This window comes from Eumetopias jubatus, unplaced genomic scaffold, assembly GCF_037043125.1.
Source record: "Eumetopias jubatus isolate StellerSeaLion01/CBP00866 unplaced genomic scaffold, mEumJub1_p1.0 scaffold_4, whole genome shotgun sequence".
Lineage (NCBI taxonomy): Eukaryota > Metazoa > Chordata > Mammalia > Carnivora > Otariidae > Eumetopias > Eumetopias jubatus.
In genome coordinates, this window is record NW_028274810.1 from 42,224,446 (window position 1) to 42,232,299 (window position 7,854).

Sequence of the window (7,854 nt, forward strand, 5' to 3'; positions counted from 1 at the left end):
ATCCCTATGTCTCTTATCAACTGAGTCGTCTATCAAAAAAACACTACCCCCAAACACACCTTTTCCATTACATTGTGACTGGCTCTAAAAAAGCTATCCCTTCCAGGGTAGCACCTGGGTGGCTCAGTCGTTAAGCATCTGCCTTCGGCTCAGGTCATGATCCCAGGGTCCTGAGATCAAGCCCCACATCGGGCTCCCTGCTCCACAGGAAGCCTGCTTCTCCTTCTCCCACTCCCCCTGCTTGTGTTCCCTCTCTCACTGTGTCTCTGTCAAATAAATAAAAAACCTTAATAAATAAGTAATAAATAAATAATTATAAATAAAAAAGCTATCCCTTCCAGTCCTATACCAATTCAGGTGGTTTTTATTTAAATCAAATATTTTCAGAAGTCTCACTTCTACTCATTTTCCCACCCATATAAATTATCATTTGATAAAACCTTAATAATCCTGATAATAACTGACTTGAATCATATGTGGCTTTTTAAAGTGGTACTTTACATATTCTGAAGCTATGGCTTGATGTGTTTTTAAAAATTATTTTTGCAATTATATCAGAAAACTTAATGTCTATACATGTTCAATTCATTCTTTTCCAAAGCCACCTTCTTCAAAGGAAACTATTTTTTAGGTGGTACAACCATGTGTGCCATTTTAGAACCATCTGATTCTATCACAAAAGGATTTCATTAAACTGTTACCCTTCATTCCCTCTAATCAACTCCTGCGGTTTTACTTCCTAAATATCTCTTGAATCCATTCACTCTTCTACCATTTCCACCACGGCCTCTCCTCTTCTGGCTGGGGAGTACTGCAGGAGCTCCTTGCTGGCCTACCTACTTCCACACTGGCCCCTCAATCCACTCCCCATAGCCAGGAGGTTCTTGCCAGGCTCTGCTCTTTCTGGCCCTACCGTGCCATGCCAGTCTGCTTCTCACACCCGCTCCCCCTACTGTCCAAGCACACTGGCCTCAGAGCCACCCGAATGCTGCCTGCTCCCACCCACACAGGCGCTTCACTAATGCTGTTCTCTGGAGCAGGACATTCTTCTGCACCTCTTTGTCTAACTCCTCCTGTCCTCCAGATTTCAGTTCAAATTTTACTACCTCAGGAAAGTTTCCCTGGTCAAGGAACTCAGTCAAATCCCTGTGATGCATACCTGCAGAGGACCATGAACCTCACTCCAGAGCCCTCTTTACAGTTGTACAAGTAAGTTACTGTGGCTCCCTTTAACAAGGCTGTAAGCTCATGAGACAGGGCTTGCATTTGTTTACTTTCCTATCCCCAGCAATTAGCCCCTCCTGAAAATATTTTTGTGGGATCTCTTATCACTCCCATTTTACAAAAAAGAAAGAGGCTCAAAGAGGTTATAGTGCCACACTGCTACTAACTGATAAACCTAAAATTTCAAACCCAGGTTCACACAAAAGGCAAAATGGCATGAACAATATGATTACATCTCATTAGGAATACAGACACAAGTGGTCCAGAAGTAGAAGATAATATGCAAATATAAGAAAAGTTATGTTAAGGTGGTAAGACTGTAAGGTGCTTTTTGTTGTTGGGTGTTGTTGTGTTTTTACTTTTTTTGGAATAAAAAATTATCATTCTAAGAGGTTATTTTTTTTAAGATTTTATTTATTTATTTGACAGAGAGAGAGATAGTGAGAGCAGGAACACAAGCAGTGGGAGTGGGAGACGGAGAAGCAGGCTTCCCGCGGAGCAGGGGGCCCAATGTGGGGCTCAATCCCAGGACCCTGGGATCATGATCCGAGCCAAAGGCAAACGCCCAATGACTGAGCCACTCAGGTGCCCCTATCATTCTAAGAGTTTAATAGCCCTTCAGAGCCACTTTCCTCCACCTGCAAGCCAAGCCATCCACTTAGCAACCACTCCTGCTATACAGCAAGTGCTCCCCTGCTCTGCTCTAAGCCTAGCAGGGACCACTGTTGAATTGCAGCCCTCCTAGATAGGATGCTACTGCTTTCAGTGGGTCTCAGGACAGAGATGGCTGACTGTGGGACAGGCTGCACATCCTTTTACTGTCCTATCTCTGGATTCTGCACTGTACCGATAGATCAGACTTTATTAACAGGTTAGGTATAGCCAAAGGAAATTATAATGTGGAAGGTAAATGTTTTCAACCACATGATAAATAAGACTGCCATTAAAACCTAAAGGGAAAGCATAAAAGTTAAAACTCTTCACAGTGCTGTCCCAGTGGTCACATCCTAGTTTCTAATCTTGCTCCCTTGTCTTCAATAAACCCCCAGACTGAGACTCTCCATCTCCTTTTGGATAACCTCATCCTCGACCCATTAAGAATTGGTCTTGTTCTCACCATCTTTTTAAAATCTAGCAGTTGTGTTTGTATGGGGACCTCCCTGCTCTCTTCCCTCTTATCCTTCCATGAAATGCCCACTGCCAGAATGTCCCATTCCACCAACTCCTGAAAAAGCATGGCTCCTCCCAGGCTTCCCCCAGGACAAAGAACAAGGAGTTTCAGTAATCACAATGCCCCCACCCAACCCCGTTAAAAACAACGAGGTTGTGCAAATAGCTAAACAATACGAGAAAATGCCAAAAAAATAAAAAAGAAAAGAATTGGTCTTGTTCTAGGGCACATCCTCCAATTCTCCGCCTACCCCAGCTCTGAGTAAACTGTAAGATACAGTAATCACTCAACAGAATATTTCCCTAAATCTGAGTTATTCAAACTAGAATATCACTGGGGACTACTTTACAGCCATTCAAGGTAGGTTTTGGCAGCTCACGCCTGGTTTTTGGAGTCTTCCCACAACTGTGAGAGGCAATTGTGCCTTATACTTCCCGATCATCCATGGTTAATTACTGGCTCAAAAGCATACATATTCACCTCCCAATGACAAATATTAAGCCTTAGAGTAAATATAGCCCAAATCAAGACAAAAGTAGTGGTTTTTGCATGCATATAAATAATCTGTTCCTCTGTCTACAATAAAGACAGCAACTTGCGTTATTGTAAGGAATTGCTTCTGTTCATCCTCTTATTTTCATCCTATTCCCTGGGGCTTACAAATGAATAAGAAACACAAAAGAAACAAAAGCGATTTAAAAGTCATCTACCCCTTGTTGGTACTCCTTAGCTAAACAAATCTCCAGATGAAACCATGAAATTAAAATTTTTTAATTTATGGATCAAGTTTTTGAGACCGGTACTCTCCAACAATCTGTCAGTTTATAGTTTAGCTGAATATATAGAACTTCCACTAGCATTTTAAAAATGATATTCCATTTCCTTCTGGCATCTATTAACGCTGATGAGAAGTCACTCTCAGTCTAATTGCCTTTAATAAGTACTCTGTTTCTTCTCTCTGGAAGCCTTTAAGATTTTTCTTTGTCCTTGATCTACAGATGTTCTACAATGCTTTCCAGATAGAAATTTGGCTTTATCTTGACCAAGACTGATAGTCTCCTTTAACCTGAAAATTCATTCTATTTTTCAATTCTAAAAATTATCAACCACTTCTATTCAGGTATTGCATCTTCCTCATTTTCTCTATTCTGTTCTTCTTGACCTTATTAGATATATGTAGGAAGTTTTCAGTTTCTCTCAGATTTTCTCTCTGTATACTATATTGAATGATTTTCTCAAATCTATCTTCCAATTTACTAATGTTATATTCACCTATGTCTAACCTTTTTAATCTATTTTCATTCCAATGTCTCATATTTCCAAAAGTTCTACTTAGTTTTTTTTCTAATCTCTTGGTTCATTTTTCATACTCTCTTGTTCTTCTACCAGCTCTGTTATTTCTTCTTAAAAATGTTAAATATACTAAGCATAAAGTCTATTTTAGATAGCTCTATTACCTCCAGTTCCTGTGGTATTAATTCTATTATTTGTATCTGCTGGCTCCCCTCCTAGGTGACCTTTCCTTATGGGATTTGCCATTTCTTTTATCTTCAGCAGGGTTGTTCCTGTGGGAGTCCCATGTATGATCTGTAGTCATCTCTAGAGAACAATTTCCCATTTGTCTCTGCTAAAATTCAGCTTTTAAATCAGTGTATATGTTAATTTTTCTTTTTTTTTTTAAGATTTTATTTATTTATTTGAGAGACAGAGAATGAGAGACAGAGAACATGAGAGGGAAGAGGGTCAGAGAGAGAAGCAGACTCCCTGCTGAGCAGGGAGCCCGACGTGGGACTCGATCCCAGGACTCCAGGATCATGACCTGAGCTGAAGGCAGTCGCTTAACCAACTGAGCCACCCAGGCACCCTATGTTAATTTTTCAACTTGACATCCCACAAGAATGATAAATCAGGATGCTACTCCCAGCTTTCCTGGGCTGGTGAGCCACATTTGTCTAGTCCCCATTCAATGGGTTGGGCACAGTTCTGCAAGCCTTCTGACTCCATGCAGTGGTCTCAGTTCCAGTTCCCTATCTTGTACAGTCCTGAGACCTCATCTCCTGACTTTGAATGAGTGTTAAAATTCCAGACTACAGCCCAAAAGGACTTTATCAGATCTACCACCCCAAGTTCTCCTTCAGCTTCCCCACTACACCCCCTTGCCACTTTAGCTTTGCATTTCCTCTACATTTCTTGCACCTGAAGATTTCCATTATTTTTTTTTTTAAAGATTTTATTTATTTATTTCAGAGAGAGAGAGAATGAGAGATAGAAAGCACGAGAGGGAAGAGGGTCAGAGGGAGAAGCAGACTCCCTGCTGAGCAGGGAGCCCGATGTGGGACTCGATCCCGGGACTCCAGGATCATGACCTGAGCCGAAGGCAGTCGCTTAACCAACTGAGCCACCCAGGCGCCCAGATTTCCATTATTTTAAGCCTGGCTCCATTTTTTAATTTAAATTATTTTAATTTATATTTCCATTTTTCAGAGTGAAGTGCTTTTTATCTTTGGCATACTGTATTAGCCAAAAATTAATCCATAATCTCTATTCATGTGGAAAGACAGTGTGAGGATTAACCATTCTCAGAAAATAACGTTCCCTACAGTTGGAATTAAATTTTGTGAAGAAAGAGGCAGGACCCATCCCTGAATGAGTATGTCCCAAGGCTCAAGTTGAATACTTTATATCCCAAACCTATGTAACCCTGAACATAAATGAAATACCTTGTCCTTCATCACAGTCCAGCATCCAGGGGCTGTCAATCTAGACCCTCCATTGTCAAGGGAGTAAATATCCCAATGACTGCAACATCTCCAGGACTATTAAAAGTATTTTCGGGCACCTGGGTGGCTCAGTCGTTAAGCGTCTGCCTTCAGTTCAGGTCATGATCTCCAGGGTCCTGGGATCAAGCCCCGCATCAGGCTCCCTGCTCCACAGGAAGCCTGCTTCTCCCACTCCCACTCCCCCTGCTTGTGTTCCCTCTCTAGCTGTGTCTCTGTCAAATAAATAAATAAAATCTTTAAAAAAATAAAAATAAAAAAATAAAGGTAAGAATAGCCCTAGGCAAAATTGAGATCTTTCCTGAGTGTTTCCTTTGTGCCAGGAACCATGTGTCTTTACACATTATTTCCTACATCACTCCATCCCTAGTAATATGGCATCTCTGCAAGACTAAAACCATTTCAATGCAACCACTTTCATACAGTCCATGAAAATACACTACTCTTCTTCTTGTTAAAACTAAAACAAGTTCGGGAAATAAAATGTAGCTCCCATTTAAATTGCATACCAGATTTGGGAAAAGACTTAAATACTCCTCGATTAGTCCATAGTCCAATTTTCCCCAATGTGCAGCCGGACATTTTAGAATCCACATCAGATATTGTTAACTGCCCATTCAATAGCTATTCTCCCTTCTTTCTTGCTAGGAAAACCCTGGTATGATTAGATCAGCAATGTCCTCAGCCTCAATGGGTGAATCATACATTCATTCCATAAATATTTATTAAGTACATACCTCCTATGTGCCAAGAACTCAAGACTCTAAGGATATGAGTGGAAAAGCAATATCCTGTCCTTTTTAAATTGCTATTCTAGTAGAGAAAGACAGATCAGAAACAGTAAATATAATACCTAAGTAAATTATATGGTTTATTAAAAGATCAATGGCATTATGAGGAAAAAGTAGAGCTCAGAAAAGGGAATGGAAGTGCCTGAGTAGAGGTTGAGAGGCAGTTTTCGATATCAAATAGGGTGATCAGGACAAACCTCATTGAGAAGGTGAGAATTGAGTAAAGACTTGAAAGAGGTGCAGGAGTGAGCCATGCTGATGTCAAAGGGAAAAGCATTCTAGACACAGGGCTCAGCTAGAGCAAAAGCCCTAAGGTAGGGGTACACCTGGCATGTCAGAGGTAGAGCAAGAAGGCCAGTCTGGCTGGCTGGAGTGCAGAGTAAGCAGTTGATGACAAAGTCAGAGAGGTCACAGGGGTCCAGATGAGGCAAGACCCTGTAGGCATTGTGAAGTCTTTGGTTTTTACTCTCAATGAAATGGGGACACTTCAGTGGCTTTTGAGAAGAGTGACACTCCTGGATCCAAAGCCCAAGTTGACGACTCCTTCCATTTTGCATTTATCCAGCTCTTCCCCTAGACCCACCATCCACAAGATCAAAGAAGTCATTTAGGTTCAACCAATCTGCAATAAAACACCAACCAAGAACATTCTTCCGTTTAAATGTGTTAAGTGTGGTAGAGAGGTTTTTCTTCCTCCCTGCTTCCCATTCATACATATTAATACATTTAATCATCACAACCCTCAGATTAGGTATTATTATAATTCCTATTTTATAGATGAGGACACTGAGACAGAGAATTTAAGTCAGACAACTATTAACCGTAGAGCCAGAACTGAAATCCTGGCTGACTGGTTCCAGAGACTGGGCTCTGAATCATTACACCAAGCAGCTTACACTGGGGTGGATATCTGCCCAGAAGATCCAGAGGCACTTTCCTGACCCAGTTCAAATAACCATCACCCAGACCAGAGACTGAGCAGACGCAAGTCCCTGGACAAGCACTGTCCCATGCAGGAAGGCAGTTTGAGAAGGGGCAGGATTCCAGAAGGGAGAGGGTCCAAAAGAAGGAGAGAAAAATTTTTCCCTAATTACCGTAATAGATGTCACTACATGGCATGGCCCTGAATGTCTAAAACAAAGAATTTACTCCCTCTGACTCAAAGTATAGTTTTTTACCTTTTCATTAACAATTTTATATGATTAACTGGTATATAATATTGTTAATAATAGGTGGTAAGACATCCCCCCTACAAAAAGGGCAGAATCCTGGAGTTACATAAGCAATGGTCATGCAAGAAACTCAGTAGATTGGGACATTTTGCCCGAAGCCCCCCTGCTGCCAGCCTTCTCATAACAATTAGTAACAGGGAGTCTTTTGAGTTGCAGTATGAATGTCTCACAGATATTTTACCTTCAAAGGGATATTTTTCCCAAGAGGAAAAAAATAAACCTGAGTCAAAAGAGTTTTTTTCTCTTTTCTTCCTGCCAAGGTCATTCCCTCAAATGAAAAGGACAACTTTGTCCAGCCAAGAGGACAAAAATTAACTTAAAAAAAAAAAAAAAGAGGTCACCTGAAAAACCCTACTCCTTGGTTAAATTAGGTCAGATATCTTGATTCTGTTCCTAACACACAGAATATAGTCTCTTAAAAGATTTAATAATTCTTTCACACCAGGCTCAGTGCTATTGCCCTCACAGCCAATAAGCCCTTCAGGGAAAGTCAATAATGCCAAGGTTTTCTTGCAAAAATAACTCTGCTCTTTACTGATTGAAATACTCATGTCTCCCACCTCAGTGGTTCTCAAACTGTTAGACTCACCCCTTTCTATAGCAAATATTTTTCAGTGCCCTTATACAGTCCTAAAATGAAATCCATACAAAATTGTAAC